The sequence below is a fragment of the Notamacropus eugenii genome, chromosome 3 (assembly GCF_028372415.1).
Source record: "Notamacropus eugenii isolate mMacEug1 chromosome 3, mMacEug1.pri_v2, whole genome shotgun sequence".
Classification (NCBI taxonomy): Eukaryota; Metazoa; Chordata; class Mammalia; order Diprotodontia; family Macropodidae; genus Notamacropus; species Notamacropus eugenii.
Genome location: NC_092874.1, coordinates 71,835,069 through 71,850,992, shown reverse-complemented (window position 1 = coordinate 71,850,992; position 15,924 = coordinate 71,835,069). Strand labels below are relative to the sequence as shown.

Genomic DNA, 15,924 nt, shown 5'->3' with positions numbered 1-15,924 from the left:
GTGTCCCACAAGTCTTAGTGTATTGTTAAACTTTAATAACATGAAAAGTATAAATTCCCCCTTTTTATTGGTGAAGCAATCAGGGTTAAGAGACTCACTCAGGGTCACACAATTAATTAAGTGCCAAGTGTCTGAGGCTGGATTTGAACTCAGGTTTTCCTGACTCTAGGGCCAGTGCTCTATTCCCTGCTCTCCCTAGCTTGTACACAAAGTGTACAAGCAATATTTTAATGGTTAATTACTTAAAATTACAAAATACTGCTGTTTCTTATTAAAATTCATTCAACATAACCACTGTTTCCGTAGTTGATTTTTGAACTGTGTAAAAACTTTCATCAGTTGCCTCTCAGTGACTGAAAGAATTGTATTTATAATTTTAGCCTTAGGATCATGTTGGGGGACAGCTCTGGACCGGGGTCCCCCGTGAGGACCGTGAGACGCCTGAGGGTCCAAACCTGCTTACGTGGCAGGCTAGCTGGTCTAGCAAGCCACAAGGTATTGGGATGGCCCTGGTAACAGGCTGGCTCCACCCACGGGGAGGCACTTGGGAGGAGCTCGCCTGCCCATGGGAGGTACGGGGGAGGAGACAGGGGATAATAAAAGGGGATGATCATGAGAGCGAGAGAAACGGAATAAAGCTTGCTGGCTGCAACTCCTTTCGGGTGCTCTGCCTGTTTATTCCCCTTCCCCAACAGGGAGAGGGAATTCCCTCCCCCGAACCAGGAGGAGGGCCGGAGACGTCCAAGGACCGGGGATAGGTAAGTAGAAGGCGAAGGCCCGGGAGTCGCCCCGGGCATCTGGCGCCCGAACAGGATCATCCAAAGAATACGGTTTTGATGCTTACATAACAGTTCTGACATGACTCCACAAGAAAAAGCTTAATGGGAAATAGGTCAGATGACTGAGGTGGCAAGAGAATCTCCTCTACAAATCTTCTGGCCTCAGGAAGGGTCATTCAAAAACTGTTATCTAGACCACAGATAATGCCAGGGAGCCCTATCTTAATAATATTAAAATTTCATGATTCAAAATGTACAAAAATGTAAGTAATTAAACTTAAAAATTATCTTTTTGTAAACCTGTAGGTGCACTATGACTTTTCAAGACACCAGTTTTAGGGAATTAGCAGAAGTAAATAACCCAGAGTCATTCCCCAATATATAATTTACTTATAAAAATATTCTCCAACTTAAAGAATCTTTCCCTTTAAAAATATTATTGTATTTTTATAGCAATTCATTTCTGAATACACTTACCCCAGCATAGCAATCCATTCCTTTAAACAAAAAATTTTAAAGAAAAGGAGCTCAGCAAACTTAACCAATGTATCAACCATGTCTGACAATGCCATATACCACATTTCCTACCTCTGCAATGAAGAGAGGAAGATGTACTTTGTTGACTCTTCTCTGTAGTAGTCTGACTACAGTAATTAAGTTTAATTTCATTTTTAAGTTTCATTTTTTGAACTAACAATTTTCAAATTAACTGCAAACTAACAACTGTATTTGCTTCATGTCACTAATAAGAGAAATGCAAATTAAAACTCTGAGGGTTTCATTTATACCCCACAAAATGGCAGAGTTGATAACAAGAAAGAAACAGTTTATGTTGGATGTCCTATAGGAACACAAACAAACCAATAGACAATTGAGAGAGCTGTGAATTGGTCCAACTATTCTGGAAACCAATTTGCAATTAATTATGCCAGAAAAGTCACTAAAATGTTCAGAGCTCAGAGACTGTCCACTACTGGGCATATATTCCCCAGGATGTTAATGGCAGAAAAGGTCAAAATATTACCATGACCAAAATATTCTTAACAACACTTTTTTGTGCTGACAAAAAACTGGAAATAAAGTAGGTACCTACTGACTGAGGAATGGATGAACAAGTGAAGGTGTATGAACGCAATGCATATGATGGTTACTGTACCTTAATAATGAATATGAGGAATTTAGAAACCCATGGGAAATCTGGTAGATACTGATGCAGGGAAGCTTATGGAACCAAGAGAACATACAAAGTGACTATAATAATGTAAATGAACAGAATACTAAAACAAATTCAAATGCCGAGTAACTATAACGATCAAAGTTGGTCCTGATAAGAAAAATGTACCTCCCTTTAAGCAGAGGTAGGAAATTACAGGGAGAAGTACACTATCAGAAGTCACTTGCAAGGTGACAATGTTTAACTGTTTATATTACCAGGGAGGATTCAATGAGTGGATGGGGCTGTATCTGGAAATTGCTGTGGCATAAAAACAAAAGGAATCAATAGAAATTTTTAATTAAAAATGGAAAATTACAAAGCCTTAAACAAAGAAGAAAAAGTATATTTGTCTACATTTAAAAAAATAAAAATCAATGGAAATTACACTTAAAGGAACTAAGTTCTTAACTTTTTCTACTCTGCTTTTCCAAGTAGATCTATAAATTAAACTTAATTTCTTACTTAAGGTATAAGATTTTTGAGGGCAAAAGCCATATTTCATATGTCTATATTCCTTTACAATGCCAAACATGGTTTAAGACAAATACTTGTTGATTCACTGAAATCTCAAAGGACAATCATTTATTTATTTGTTTGTTTATTTATTGCCAGACTTGGAAAAAATAGAAAAGTGGTACTTTTTGGAGAGGGAAGGGGGAATGAGGGTGAAGAGGGAAGTTGCCAAAAATGTCTATTCAATTTGTGAAGGGATATGTTTGTATAAACCTCTTTTCTAGTCAATCTCACTTGAAAAAGCTCTCCCTAGGCCCTCCACACTTTCTCTGTAAGCCTCCCTATTTATAGCTTTCTAATGCTGGCATTGGACAACAAGCTACATATAGAATCAGTGTAGAAAGGATTTCAGGTCACATTGCTTTTTCAGACAAACAAAAGGTAGAAACACAAGTGAAAGCGTCAATTTCAAATAAAAGGGCAATTACGCAGTGATGGTCTTTAAATAAGGGATCTCATACTTCAAAACGCTCCCTCCTGGTTGACCTCATTAAAAAGGCAGTAAAGCTTGTTCTAAGAGTAGGGGGAAAGACTTCTCAGTCATTTTCTTCTTTGCTCTAACTAAACATTAATTCTTGCTCCCACCAATGGATATTATTTTCATGTCATAATTAATTGTGAGTGTGTTATTAGGGACAGGTGGGAGGTTAGGAAGACACTGCAGAGTAAAGTGCTAAAATAACAAGACAATACTTCTTTTGAGCGGTACACAGGTGGAAAGAAACTCTCAAGTTTTAAAACTGATCTATCTTTAGATCACATTGAGAAACAAAAATACAAGGATATCATCTTTGGAAGCTGCATTTACTTTTTCTGACAACTGAATTTTTTTTAGTAAATACTGCTTCAGTGTACACCAAATCAAACTCAGGGCTTCCCCAACTATTTCCTTCTTCAGCATATTTGGAATTGCCAAATTTGCTGTTCAATGGTAGGAATTGATAGATGTGCTTTAGAAGAGAAACAGACGGGATTAGTATGAGTTTAGAGGATGTCTCAGATGGTAGGCCTTTGACAGAGGAGAAGGACTTCGGTAAAAGGCTAGAGGGTCGGCACAGATGGCAGAGGCAGATAGGAAGGGGAATGGAGCAGCAGCTGGATTAGCAAGTTCTGAAGGGCAGAGGAGGCAGAAATGTCAACCTCAAAACATGAGAGCTGCTGTGAATTCAGGCTGGCCAAGAATGGGGCAGGGGTGACTCCCTCAAAAGGACGTGCAAAGTCTGTGAAGAGACAAGAGCGTTTTTTCTTTCCTTTTACTGCACTTCTTCCAAGGTTCCCCATGAGCCTGATGTCCACCTAACCCAAGCTCCTGTGGAGTCAGCAGCTGCTTCCTTCTTTTTCCTCACAGAGCTGGGCTGGAAGCATGGACCACCGAGGTACCTGCTCTCCCCAGGGATCCTTCTCTTCTATCTTGTTACCACTGGTTCTTTTTTTCTCTATCAAATATTTGTTGATCACAACTTCTAATTTTGCTATTTTTCTTTTCACAATTTTCTTTCTCATTTCTTTTGTTTCCACACCTCAGTATTCTAAAGAAAAAGCTGGTTTCCTTCTAGACAGTAAGTCAGACTACAATCTCAAATGCTTATAAACAGTTGGGAGCTGTTTGGGGTCCATGGTTCTTCGCTATTTCTGTGGCTGCTTGGGGCTGACTCTTTGGCAAAAACTTTTTGGAAGACCTCTCTCCAAGTTTGGATCCATCCTAGATTCTTAAGAATTCTAGAGGTTTTAATTCTCTCTTTCTCCCTCTCCCCCTTTCTCTCTCTGCCTCCTTCCCTCCCTCCCTCTCCAGAAAAATTAACAAACAAATCAAATAATTCTTAGAGATCTGCAGGTGTGGGGAGCTGATTTCAAGGTAATAAATTACTTCATATGATATGTACTTTTGGTAGGTATCCAATTTTATTATTTATTAGTATAAGTTTTACCAAGGGAACATGATGAATTTTGATGGAGGAAGTAAGACTGGAATTTTGATTGCATCTGTCTAATGGAAGGTTATGGATGTGCTGACTGGTACTTAGCTGAGGGGATCCAGGACATTTCTGGAGTTGATTTGACTACTTCTATACTCTGGATCACCTTTGTAGTGGGAAGTCTTAAGAGCAAAAATTGGTCCTTTGGAAGATTCTGAAAGGGCTGAAGAAATCTAGAAGTGAGAGTGGATTGTGGGCAGAAAAAGGCTGTGCAGCTGTGCCCTCACACAGGCTCATTTTTGTGGCTTCTTATGGAGCACTGGAGAAGATGTTGCTGTTGCACATGCTCTCACCCATACCACCTAAGAGGTAGCAAAGGCCAGTGGTAGAGTACATCTCCTCAGATGGGGAAAAGAGGTGACTTGCAGTTCTAAGTTCATTTCTCTTCTGAGGGGCATCCAAACTACAGGGTGGTACTATGAGTCTATAGGACTGTATGGGCAAGTTCTTGGGCAGAAAGTGGGACTCAGCAGAGAAGAAAGGAATTCTATCAATTGATTCTGGCCTATTGAAGTCCTTTGAGTATTCTGAATTTTGCCTATGGAATGAAATAAAGGCTGCCCTGTACCCAATATGAACTGTTACTTCCTGCACTTATATGGGAGCTAAGGCTCTGGTAGTCACATCTGGGGTAATCTACATTTCAGATATGGGGGTGGGGAGAACTAGCTAGTACAAAGACGAAGAGTGGGGAGATGGGAGTATCTTGTACAAGGAACAAACTACATTGAGGTCCTGAGAAGTAATCCTGGATGGAGATGAAATGAACTAAAGAGATAAGATTTTTGGGCTGCTCCCAAGATTGAACCTGGTCTGTGTAAGCTCAGAATCTGGAGGTACTGGGCCATGGGTAAACTAATATTTCATGGGAAAAATATAGCCAGTACTTAAATGTTCTTATGAAACCCCCAGTCATATCCCAGAGAATACTGTGATTCTATAGGAAATTCTGCAACAGACAATCCAAAACGCAAAACAAGATATGTTAGTTGCTACAATAACTTAGCAAACAGGCAAGCTCTCATTCATAAAATGTCACTGTTTCTACTCACATAAAGCAGAAAAAAAAAAGAGATGACCAAAAGTCTAACAGATATTTCTCTACTCTCAAAAGTCTAGAGGCCAGACAGCCCACAAACACATTTGTATATTCCAGTTCCAACCTTTGGCTGAAGAAATACAGAATCTACTGGTTAGCTAACACTGACACATTCTCAACTTAACTGTCACAGTTCACTATCAGGTCCTAGATTTAATTAAAGTAATAGAATACCATGAACCAGGGAAAAAAAAAGCATGTGACATTAAAAAAAATTAAAGTGTTCTCATCATTAGAATCACATAGAAAATAATAAATTATCTTTAATTTCAGCAGAAAAACTATACCTCATTAAACATAGTCTTACTTTACAGAATCTCAGACACCATTGAAACTATAAGCTACTCCAAACTATAATTTTTGTATCTAGAATGATACTGACATCTTGGAAACCTATAGATAATAAAATTCACCACAAACACAACATCCTCAGGAAATCACAAGTTAAAACAATCAGAATCACCATAATTCAAAATAAGTACTGTTTTTCTCAACACAGCTGTAGCAAAACCAGAATGCATCATTGCTATATTCACTGTATTATATACATCCTTTAAAGAACATGGCATATTCTTTTCAGTATTAGTAATTACCACACAATTCATATAAACCTACACTAATTATGTCCCCATGCTGTTAAACATCTGTTTCTCAGGTAATTAATGCAAAAACGATTTTAATAAAAAATTAGATGAATACAGTTCAACAAAAGAGCACTACAACATTGAACCAAATACAATTACGCTTCCTTACAATCTTATATTAAATCATTAAGTTATAGTCAAGGAAGTTCAAATGTTTTAAAATAATACAATTATACAGGAGATCAGTATAAACTGTAGCTTTGAGCTCTGGGATGGACATAGAATACATGTAAAATAAAGATTAACTTTCAGTTTGCTTCAGGTGTTAATAGTGTCATGTGTTACCTAAGACCACAGGTAAAAAAACTTTTCTTTGTATTGTTGACACAAACAATATAATTTTCCTGTTATTAGGGCTAAATTAATTCAGATCTAATTGTACTCTGTCCATTCCCACCAAAATCCCCAAACCTGCAGTCAGAGAAGACAAACCTTTCACATGAAGCCTACAATTTAGAGGGGAACATCCTGTAAAAGAGAAAAAAATCCCAACACAAAACGCTGAATGTGCTTCTAAGAGTATGGGACAATCCATCAACCAGTAAAATATTTTGAGCGACCGCAATGTGTTAACTTTGCCCAGTCCAAAATTTCAGAAGAATCTTATGAGTAAGAATGATTTCCCAGCATCTCTAGGAATCAAAGGGGGTGGTGGGAGGGTCTCTGAACAAACACTTTGATTGTTCTCTATCACTGGGACTATATACGAGTAAAGAAACATACAGGAAAAACTAATGATCTTGAAATTTTGCCTAGGGAATGAGATGTTCTGGGGTAGAATTACTCCATTTTGAAAATAATTTTAAATATTAGATTCTTAAGGAGATGAATGTGTTACACAGTTGCTTTTTTCTTTTTGTAAAAACAATTTACACAGAGTATCTAACACAATAAATGCTTTTCCATTCATTCAGCGCACTAAAGAACTACTCTTGAGAGTAAGCAATACAAGAAAGCACAGAGCAGAGCAGTGGTGTCAAATTCAAATAGAACTCAATTCCTACAGGCCACAAAGAAAACCACAAATCAACATCATCTATATTACAGTATATTTTAATTTTGTTAATCATTTCCTAGTTACTCTGTAATTGGAGAGGGTGAAATTTGGGAGTTTTGTGGGGTTGAAATTTCTGGAATAGGAAATCAGTAAGAGAAAAGGTGGGGAAAGGGCACAGGGAATATGGAGACACAGCAAGCAAATGCCTCTCTAGGCTAAACACACCGATTCCCTTCCACCAATGCTTGTATGGCAAAGTTGGCCAGCTTACAAAGAATTGTCTTTGATTTCTCTCTGTCCCCTAACTCCAAATCACCCATAACCACTCTGGTTCTGGGGATATTTTGTTCCACCTGTCTCTATTACCTGCCTCTGACTATCTAGCTTAGATGCCTGTTTAACAAGTTCAAAACTGGTCTCCTACCTTTAGTCTCTCAAACCAACAATCCATTTTACATGCTATTAGGAGATTAAAAAACACTGCTTTGTTTAGGTCACTCATCAGAAGAAAAAATCAACCAATACCAATAACCGATAGAACCGATAGTCCTTCTCCATTATCCTACCACAAACCTGACCCCAATCTAACTTTCAAGGATTCTCTCCTCCTACATACATATACCCCTTGGCCCTCTAGCCAAACTATACAAACTGTAATTCCCCAAATAAACCATGCCTTACTTGTTCATGCTATTTTTCCTCTCCAAAATTTCTTTCCTCCCTATCTCTATCTTGGGAATTCTGCCCATCCTCTAAGGTATAACTACAAGGCAACTTCTGCCAAGATGGCCTTCCTGACCCAAGACAAAAAGTGACGTCTCTATTCCCTTATTTTGGTGCCTGGCATCATCAGTATTGGTCTGTTTTGTTTACGAGGACGTAAGTACCCTGAGGCAAGAATCATGCCTCATTCATCATCTCCGTAGGGCCAACATAGGGCTGTATCTTGCCCATAGGAGATGTCTAATCAGTATTTGTTGAATGAATGATGATAGCAGCAATTCAAGCAACTCACCAACTTCTTTAGTGGTTAGGTATCTGTGACAGCAGGAAATGGGGGAGGGGAAAAGTTCCTTTCAGGTAAAATATTCTATGTACAAGAAATGGGAATAAAAGACATGGTTTGTTTATTAAGTTCCATGGTAGCCTATACATAGAAATTTTTTATATTTAAATTTATAAAATGAAAAAAAATCACAACAGGAGTTAATTTTGTCAATGCTATCACAAAAAGGTACCTGTATAAAAGGTTAAAAAACTAGATTGAAAAAAATTCTCCAAGCTACTACCATTATTGATATTAAGGGATTTTATTAAAACTCCCAAACTGTTATTTGCCTAGAGGAAGTTATGGGTCCTAATTTGTGTTTCTTTAGTTAATATATAGCTAATTCTTGATTTGTCTAGGGGGCCAATGGGACAGAGACAAGGAAGTCTGTGTAATGTCACAGAAAATACTAAATTGTATAAAATCTAAAGATAACTTGGAGTTAAAAAATGTTTTCTTACTACATTATGTGTGGTGGCAAATGATCAATTTAGTATATACTTTTGTTTTTTACCTTAAGCAAACTTGATAACTAAAAATATAGATTTATATACCAAAAAAGAGATAACTGAGGGAACTTTCTCTAGAAAAAGGAAAAACTTTTCAGTAACATAATCATGCAAATATTATTTGCCTTCATATTCTTTTAAATAATTAACTCACTGGTACACCTTAAATATAATGTGGCCTACAAAATTAGATTTAACTAAGGTGTAAGAGTGTATCTGTATAAAAGGAAGTATGCTTTTATTTCCTGAACAACCACATCTTAACGAAAAGGAAAGATTAACTTGAAGAATGCTAGATAGAAAAACACAGGGTGTGAGTAATCTAAAGATAATGAAGAATTGCTTACGTTTCTTAGTAATTGAAAATAGGTGTAGAAATATTACAACCAGAAAGAATTCCATTTTGTTCCATTTTGTAAAGTTAGAAGTTATTTAGTTAAAAGGAGACAGATCTTTGAAGAAAGAAAAAAGAAACCCAAGTATTTTAAACCAGCATTTGAACTTGGGAATTGACTATGTGATATGGGAGACACTGGCACGCCCACATCAGGAAAGGTGCTGTGCTCTATGAACAAAGCAGAACTGAAATAGCTAAACAAACAAGCAAAATAAACAAAATAACCAAAAAATGCAAGATATGCAAATTGAGAGAATCCACCCCAAATGTTCACAGACTATGTGTGCCTGATCTGTGGTAGAATACTCCGAGCTCATCTTGGTCTGATCAGCCACAGTCGAAGGCACTGAAACTTGACTCTAGCATAGTGATGTCATTTTGGTCCTCATCAAGAACAAAGGACATCAACCAATATTTCCCTTTAGATGGAAAAAAATCACTGCCTTTTATGTAGTTACTTTTAGAAATGTAAAAAGATATATGTAAACAAAATTAACTTTTCAGATAATCACTAATGTGGTTAGGTTAACTGTCAATTGCTTTCCACCAAATATCCGGTATCCTTAGAAAGTTGCTGATCAAAACAGTAAACAAAACAAAAACAAAACCAGCCAACCAGCCAACCAACGCTACACCAGATGCCTCTTCTCCACTTATGTCTCCAGCCAACCTTCTCATTTTATAGACCCAGGCAGGAAATTTAAGTGAGATGGGGTCACACAGATCGTGTCCAAGGTGCAGAGCTGACACTATTTCTACTAAAGACCTGGGGCCACATTGCTGTTTTTATACCAGAGACATACAACTTTTCATTCTCTTGTGGTCATCAAGAGGGATAAGGATTACACTCATCTGGTAAAAGCTACCTTTTAATAATTTTAAAATAATGTCTTGGGGGCAGAGCCAAGATGGTAGAGTAGGACAGCCCTGCTCTAGCTCTTCCCCCCATAGCCCATAAAATACCTATAAAAATGACTCTAAACAAATTCTAGAGCAGCAGAAGCCACAAAATGACAGAGTGAAAGAGATTTCCAGTCCAAGACAGGCTGGAAGGCTGACAGGTCTATCACATCAGCTTGGAGTAGAACACAGCCCAGCCTTGGCCACCCAGCATGAACAGGACTGGAGTAGGCATCAGGGTGCACAATCATGGGTAATAGCTGTGGTTCCTAGGTTTCTCAACCCACAAATGCCAAAGACAGCTTCAAAGGTCAGTAAGAAAGCTCTTTCACTTGGGTTAGAGGGGAGCACGGTCTGGCCCCAGCCCTGGCCCCAGGACAGCATCAGCCTCTGCAGCAGTAGCAGCCACTTTTGGAACCCTTGGCCTAAAGTCACTGGGGGAATTGAGCTGCTGATCAGAGTCTCAATTCTGAATGGCAGTCCTGAGGTGAGGAGAAGCGATGGTGTGATAGAGCTGGTAGTGACTGTAGAGAGGCAATCTTCCTCCCAGATCCTGGGAGAAAAGAGTGATTGTGGTTGCTCACAGACCAGAGCACAGTCCAGGGAGAGGAGTAAACTCCTCTCCCTTGATTGTGCTACACTGGAGGAACTGAGAAATTATAGGTCTCTAGAGTATACCCTCCACTTGACAAAGGACTCAAAAGTCAAGTAACTGGCTGGGAAAATGCCCAATAAAGGGGGAAAAAATAAGATTACACAAAGTTACTTTCTTGGTAAAAAGGTATTTTCTTCCATCCTTTTGGATGAGAAAGAACAAAGCATAGGAAGACATAAAAATCAAAGCTTCTACATCCAAAACCTCCAAAAAATATTGCAATGGTCTCAGGCCATGGAAGAGCTCAAAAAGGATTTTGAAAATCAAATAAGAGAGGTGGAGGAAAAATAATTGGGAAGAGAAATGAGAGGGATGCAAGAAAATCATGAAAAATGAGTCAACAGCTTGCTAAAAGAGACAAAAAAATGCTAACAAAAATAACAGCATTAAAATAGAGTAACCCAAATGGCAAAAGAAGTCCAAAAAGCCAATGAAGAGAAGAATGCCCTAAAAAGCAGAACTGACCACATGGAAAAGAAGGTCCAAAAGCTCACTGAAGAAAATAATTTCTTAAAGATCAGAATGGAGCAGATGGAAGCTAATAACTTCATGAAAAATCAAGAAATTATAAAACAAAACCAAATGAATGAAAAAAATAGCAGACAATGTAAAATATCTCATTGGAAAAACAAGTGACCTGGAAAATAGATCCAGGAGAGACAATTTAAAAATTATTGGTCTACCTGAAAACCATGATCAAAAAAGAGCCTACACATCATCTTCCAAGAACTTATCAAGGAAAACTGCCCTGATATTCTAGAACTAGAGGGTAAAATATATATTGAAAGAATTCACCAATAGCTTCCTGAAAGAGATCCCAAAAAGAAAATTCCTAGGAATACTGCAGCCAAACTCCAGAGTTCCCAAGTCAAGGAGAAAATATTACAAGCAGCTACAAAGAAACAATTCCAGTACTGTGGAAATACAATTAGGATAACATAAGATCTAGCAGCTTCTATATTAAGGGACTGCAGGGCTTTGAATATGATATTCCAGAGGTCAACGGAGCTTGAATTACAACCAAGAATCACCTACCCAGCAAAAATGAGCATAATACTTCAAGGGAAAAAATGAAATAGAGGACTTCTAAGCATTCTTGTTGAAAAGACCAGAGCTGAATAGAAAATTTGACTTTCAAGTACAAGAATCAAAAGAAACATGAAAAGGTAAACAGGAAAGAGAAGCCTTAAGGAACTCATTAAAGTTGAACTGTTTACATTCCTACATGGAAAGATGTTATTTGTAACTCATAAGATCTTTTTCAGTATTAGGGTAGTTAGAGGGAACATATCTATCTATCTATCTATCTATCTATCTATCTATCTATCTATCTATATGTGTGTGCGTGCATGTGTATGTGTACATATGTGTATATTATATATATCTAGGGATGTACATGGGTGTATGTGTGTATGTATATATGTATGTATGTGTGTATACATATACACACATACATACATACACACACACAGAGCACAGGGTGAGCTGAATATGAAGGGAGAATACCTAAAAAAATAAAATTTACTGTTGAATGGAATGTACTAGGAGTAGGAGAAAGGGAGAGGTAGAATGTTGCAAATCATCTCACATAAAAGGGAAGAAAGAGCTTTTACAATGGAGAGGAAGAAGGGGGAGATGAAAGGAAATAATTGAGCCTTATTCTCATGGAATTTGGCTTAAGGAGAGAATAATACATGCTCAATTTGTTATGGAAATCTATTTTACCCTGCAGGAAGGCAAGGGTGAAGGGGACAGGAGAGGGAAGATAGTAGAAGGGACAGCAAATTGGGGAAAGGGATAATCAGAAGCAAACACTATTGTGGGAGGACAGGTCAAAGGAGAGAACGGAATAAATGAAGGGCAGGATAGGACAGAGGGAAATGTGATTAATCTTTCACAACATAACTATTATGGAAGTGCTTTTCATTGTTACATATGTATGGCCTATATTGAATTGCTTGTTTTCTCAATGAGGGTGGGTGGGGACGGAGGGAGAGAGTACGGAACTCAAAACTTTAAGAATGAATGTTAAAAACTGTTTTAGCATGCAACTGGAAATCGAGCTATACAGGCAATGGAGTACAGAAATCCATTTTGCCCTACAGGAAAACTGAGAGGAAGGGGGATGGAAGAAGGGTGGGTAATAGAAGGGAGGACAGACTGGAGGAAGGTGTGGATGAGGTGCATGTTGTTCTGGGGTGGGGGTTAGGGGGAGATGGGGAGAAAATTTTGAATTCAAATTCTTGTGGAAATGAATGCTACAAACTGAAAACTGAATTATATTAAAAATAAAATAAAGTTTTAAAAACTTTTTTAAAATGCTCATTTACTTTTCAAAGGTATTGCTAACAATCAATTGAAACAACCAATCAAACAGGATCTGTGTAAACCTCTCAGCACACTGCCCGGCATGCAGGAGAGGCTCTCAAGGGTTTCTTCTCTTCCCTTCCCCTGATCATGAAATAATGTCTCCCCAAAATTGAAGTTGCATCACTCAGAGGAAAACTCAGGGGTTCACAGTGGTTATGAGTGGGGCAGAACATGTCACCAGCAAATGCTGGAGAAGTAGGGAAAGGATAACATCAGAGAGGTGGATGATCAGATAAAGAGCAAAGCCAGTCATAGACAGTTAGGGTCAGTCAGTCAGTCAACAAACATTAAGTGCTTCCTATATGCCAAGCAGGCAACCAGGTGGTTTAGTGAATGAAGTGCTGGGCCTGGAGTTCAGAAGAACTGAGTCCAAATTCTGCCTCAGACACTAGCTTAGCTGTGTGACCTTGGGCAAGTCACTTAACCTGTGTTTACCTTAATCCACTGGAGAAGGAAATGGCAAACCACTCCAGTATCTTTACCATGAAAATCCTGTGTCACAAAGAATTGGGCACAACTGAACAACCACACTGTACTGTGCACTGTGCTAAGTACAGAGGACACTAAAAGAGGCAAACACAGCCCTGGCCCTCCAGGAATTCACAAGGAGGAGGCAGGGAAATGACCACATGCAGTCAATTCTGCACATAACAAGCTATACAGAGAAGAGATGTGGGAGGGGTAGAGGGTGGAGGCAGCTCAGGTTGCCTGCAGAGCGATGGATCACCAACAACATGCTTGCACAGGTAAACACACAATTTCAAAACATCTAGAAAACCTCCCTATCACTCTGGATGGCTCCCTGTGAAGGACTTATGGGAGGATATGGATGAAGGTCACTAAGTCTTCAAAGGTCTGCAGTCCTTCAAGAAGTCAACATCTTTTCTGTAACTTAGAGTTGTACAGAGCCTGTGTGAGTCAGAAGCACCAGTTCAGGCTGCCTCTCTCACAGAAATACTGAAGTGTGCTGACATATTTTTGGCTTCAAACCGTAAATTACCGTGACTAAAAGACTGGACCTGTTGCTTCTGAAAAATTGCTAACTCTGCATCTGCTCTGGGTCTAAAATTGCTAGACCCATTTAATAAAGTTGTTTATAATCTAGATAGGAGAGTACATTTTTCATGAAATATAAGAGCATGAAAAATAAGAGAATGCTTCAAAATGACACAATCAAGAGACAAATTTGTGTCACAGAGACAGTGACATAGGACAGGGTATTTACCTCTCGGGCCGTGAAAATGAGTCCATATAATCACCATAGACCATAGGGCAGGAACATTGCTAAAATCTATTTAGAATTTTTATATTTAGTTTGGAATATGTTATTTAGAAATAAAATGAACTGAGTGTACACCAAGGAATTTTTGGAATTTGCATACCTGATTTACCTGGGAATAGTGGGAGTTGAAATCTTTTTCAGAAAGATGCCATTCTAGAAAAACATGAAAACATGTAACATAAATTTTGTGTTCTTTTGCATGGACTTTACATCATGAGTTTGGGATAAAGGATTGTAATTTTTGACAAAGCAAATGTTTGGGGGTAAATATGATATACCTAAGAACCAGTAAGATACTTTGAATGCCTTTTGAAACAGTCATGCATCTTAAGAATGCCTTTAATTGGAGTGTTAAAAACAAGGTTACACAAATCAATGCAAATAGTAAAACCTAGAAATGATAAAAATAATTATAGTAGATTAAAAAAACCACTTAACAGATTTAATCATTTTAAATTATATACTATTTAAAGAACATAGCCCATTACTAAAAGAACCTCTCAAAAGGGGCAGCTAGGTGGCAGAGTAGATAGAATGCTAGGCCCAGTCAGGAAAATCCAAGTTCAAATCTGGTCTCAGATGCAGCGTCTCTCTGCCAAGAAAACCCCAAAAGGGGTTAAGAAGAGTCGGATGTGACTGAACAACAACAATCTTTCAAAAATCATCCCCTTTGGCTTGCGTTTCCCAGCTAGGGCTTTTCCTGGGAACGCTAGAATACGTTTTGTTGTCTAAAACGCTAGAGCTCCTATTCAATGTAATGCAACACACTTAGTAAGCAGATGATACATGACAAAGCACTGCTTTAGGTACTAGGGAGATGAACATAAAAAATAAACGGTACCTGTCTTCAGGACATAGATAAACATAGTACAGGGAAAACTGAGGAAGAGGAAAGCATTAACACCTGGGGAAGTGGAACAGGGAAGACTTCATGAAGGAGGTGTGAAGTAAACTGAGGAAAAGAAATATTCAGAAAGGCAAAGATGAAGAGAGCACATCTCAGAAATAGGAAGTAGGGAGATGGAATATTAAATTTAGGAAATACAATTAGGCTGGAATGCAGAGTTCTTTGAAGAAGAGTAATATTAAATAAGATTAAAAAGGTCCCTTCCAGCTCTAAATCTGTTTCTGAATAATAAATGGATATTGTTCACTCATTACTCTGGACATAGCTCTAAAGGACAGTAGAATAATTTTAGAATGACTGTACTTGCTTATTGAAGGGAAAAAAGCAGTATACATTTTCCTTCCAGTTTTTATAATGTACTTAGTTATTAGGTTGCCTAAATTACTCCCCAAATGTTCTTCTATTTTTTTTAAAATAAGCAAATTAAAACTGATTAAATCTTCAATACTTTTAATATTAGCATAATTATTTTAGATCAGATTTATCAGATTATGATATGCCTTTTATGTGTGGCATGTATACTTTCTAGTATACTAGGGTATCTCTCTCTCTCTATTCTCTATACATACAATGCATTTATGCTTATTTTATAGAACACTGAGTACAATCATTTAAAGTGACTACAGAACTTG

At 37.9% G+C, this 15,924-nt stretch overlaps 1 protein-coding gene and 1 long non-coding RNA gene across 3 annotated transcripts in view; both read right to left on the bottom strand.

The window, feature by feature from the left end:
- ZEB1 (zinc finger E-box binding homeobox 1) overlaps positions 1-15,924 on the bottom strand; it is a 202,168-nt gene that overhangs the window by 58,582 nt on the left and 127,662 nt on the right. The window lies entirely within an intron of this gene.
- LOC140532869 (uncharacterized) overlaps positions 212-15,924 on the bottom strand; it is a 127,687-nt gene continuing 111,974 nt past the window's right edge. The window contains exon 4 of the long non-coding RNA XR_011976707.1: positions 212-14,538. This is a non-coding gene — a long non-coding RNA (uncharacterized lncRNA). The remainder of the gene's footprint in view (positions 14,539-15,924) is intronic.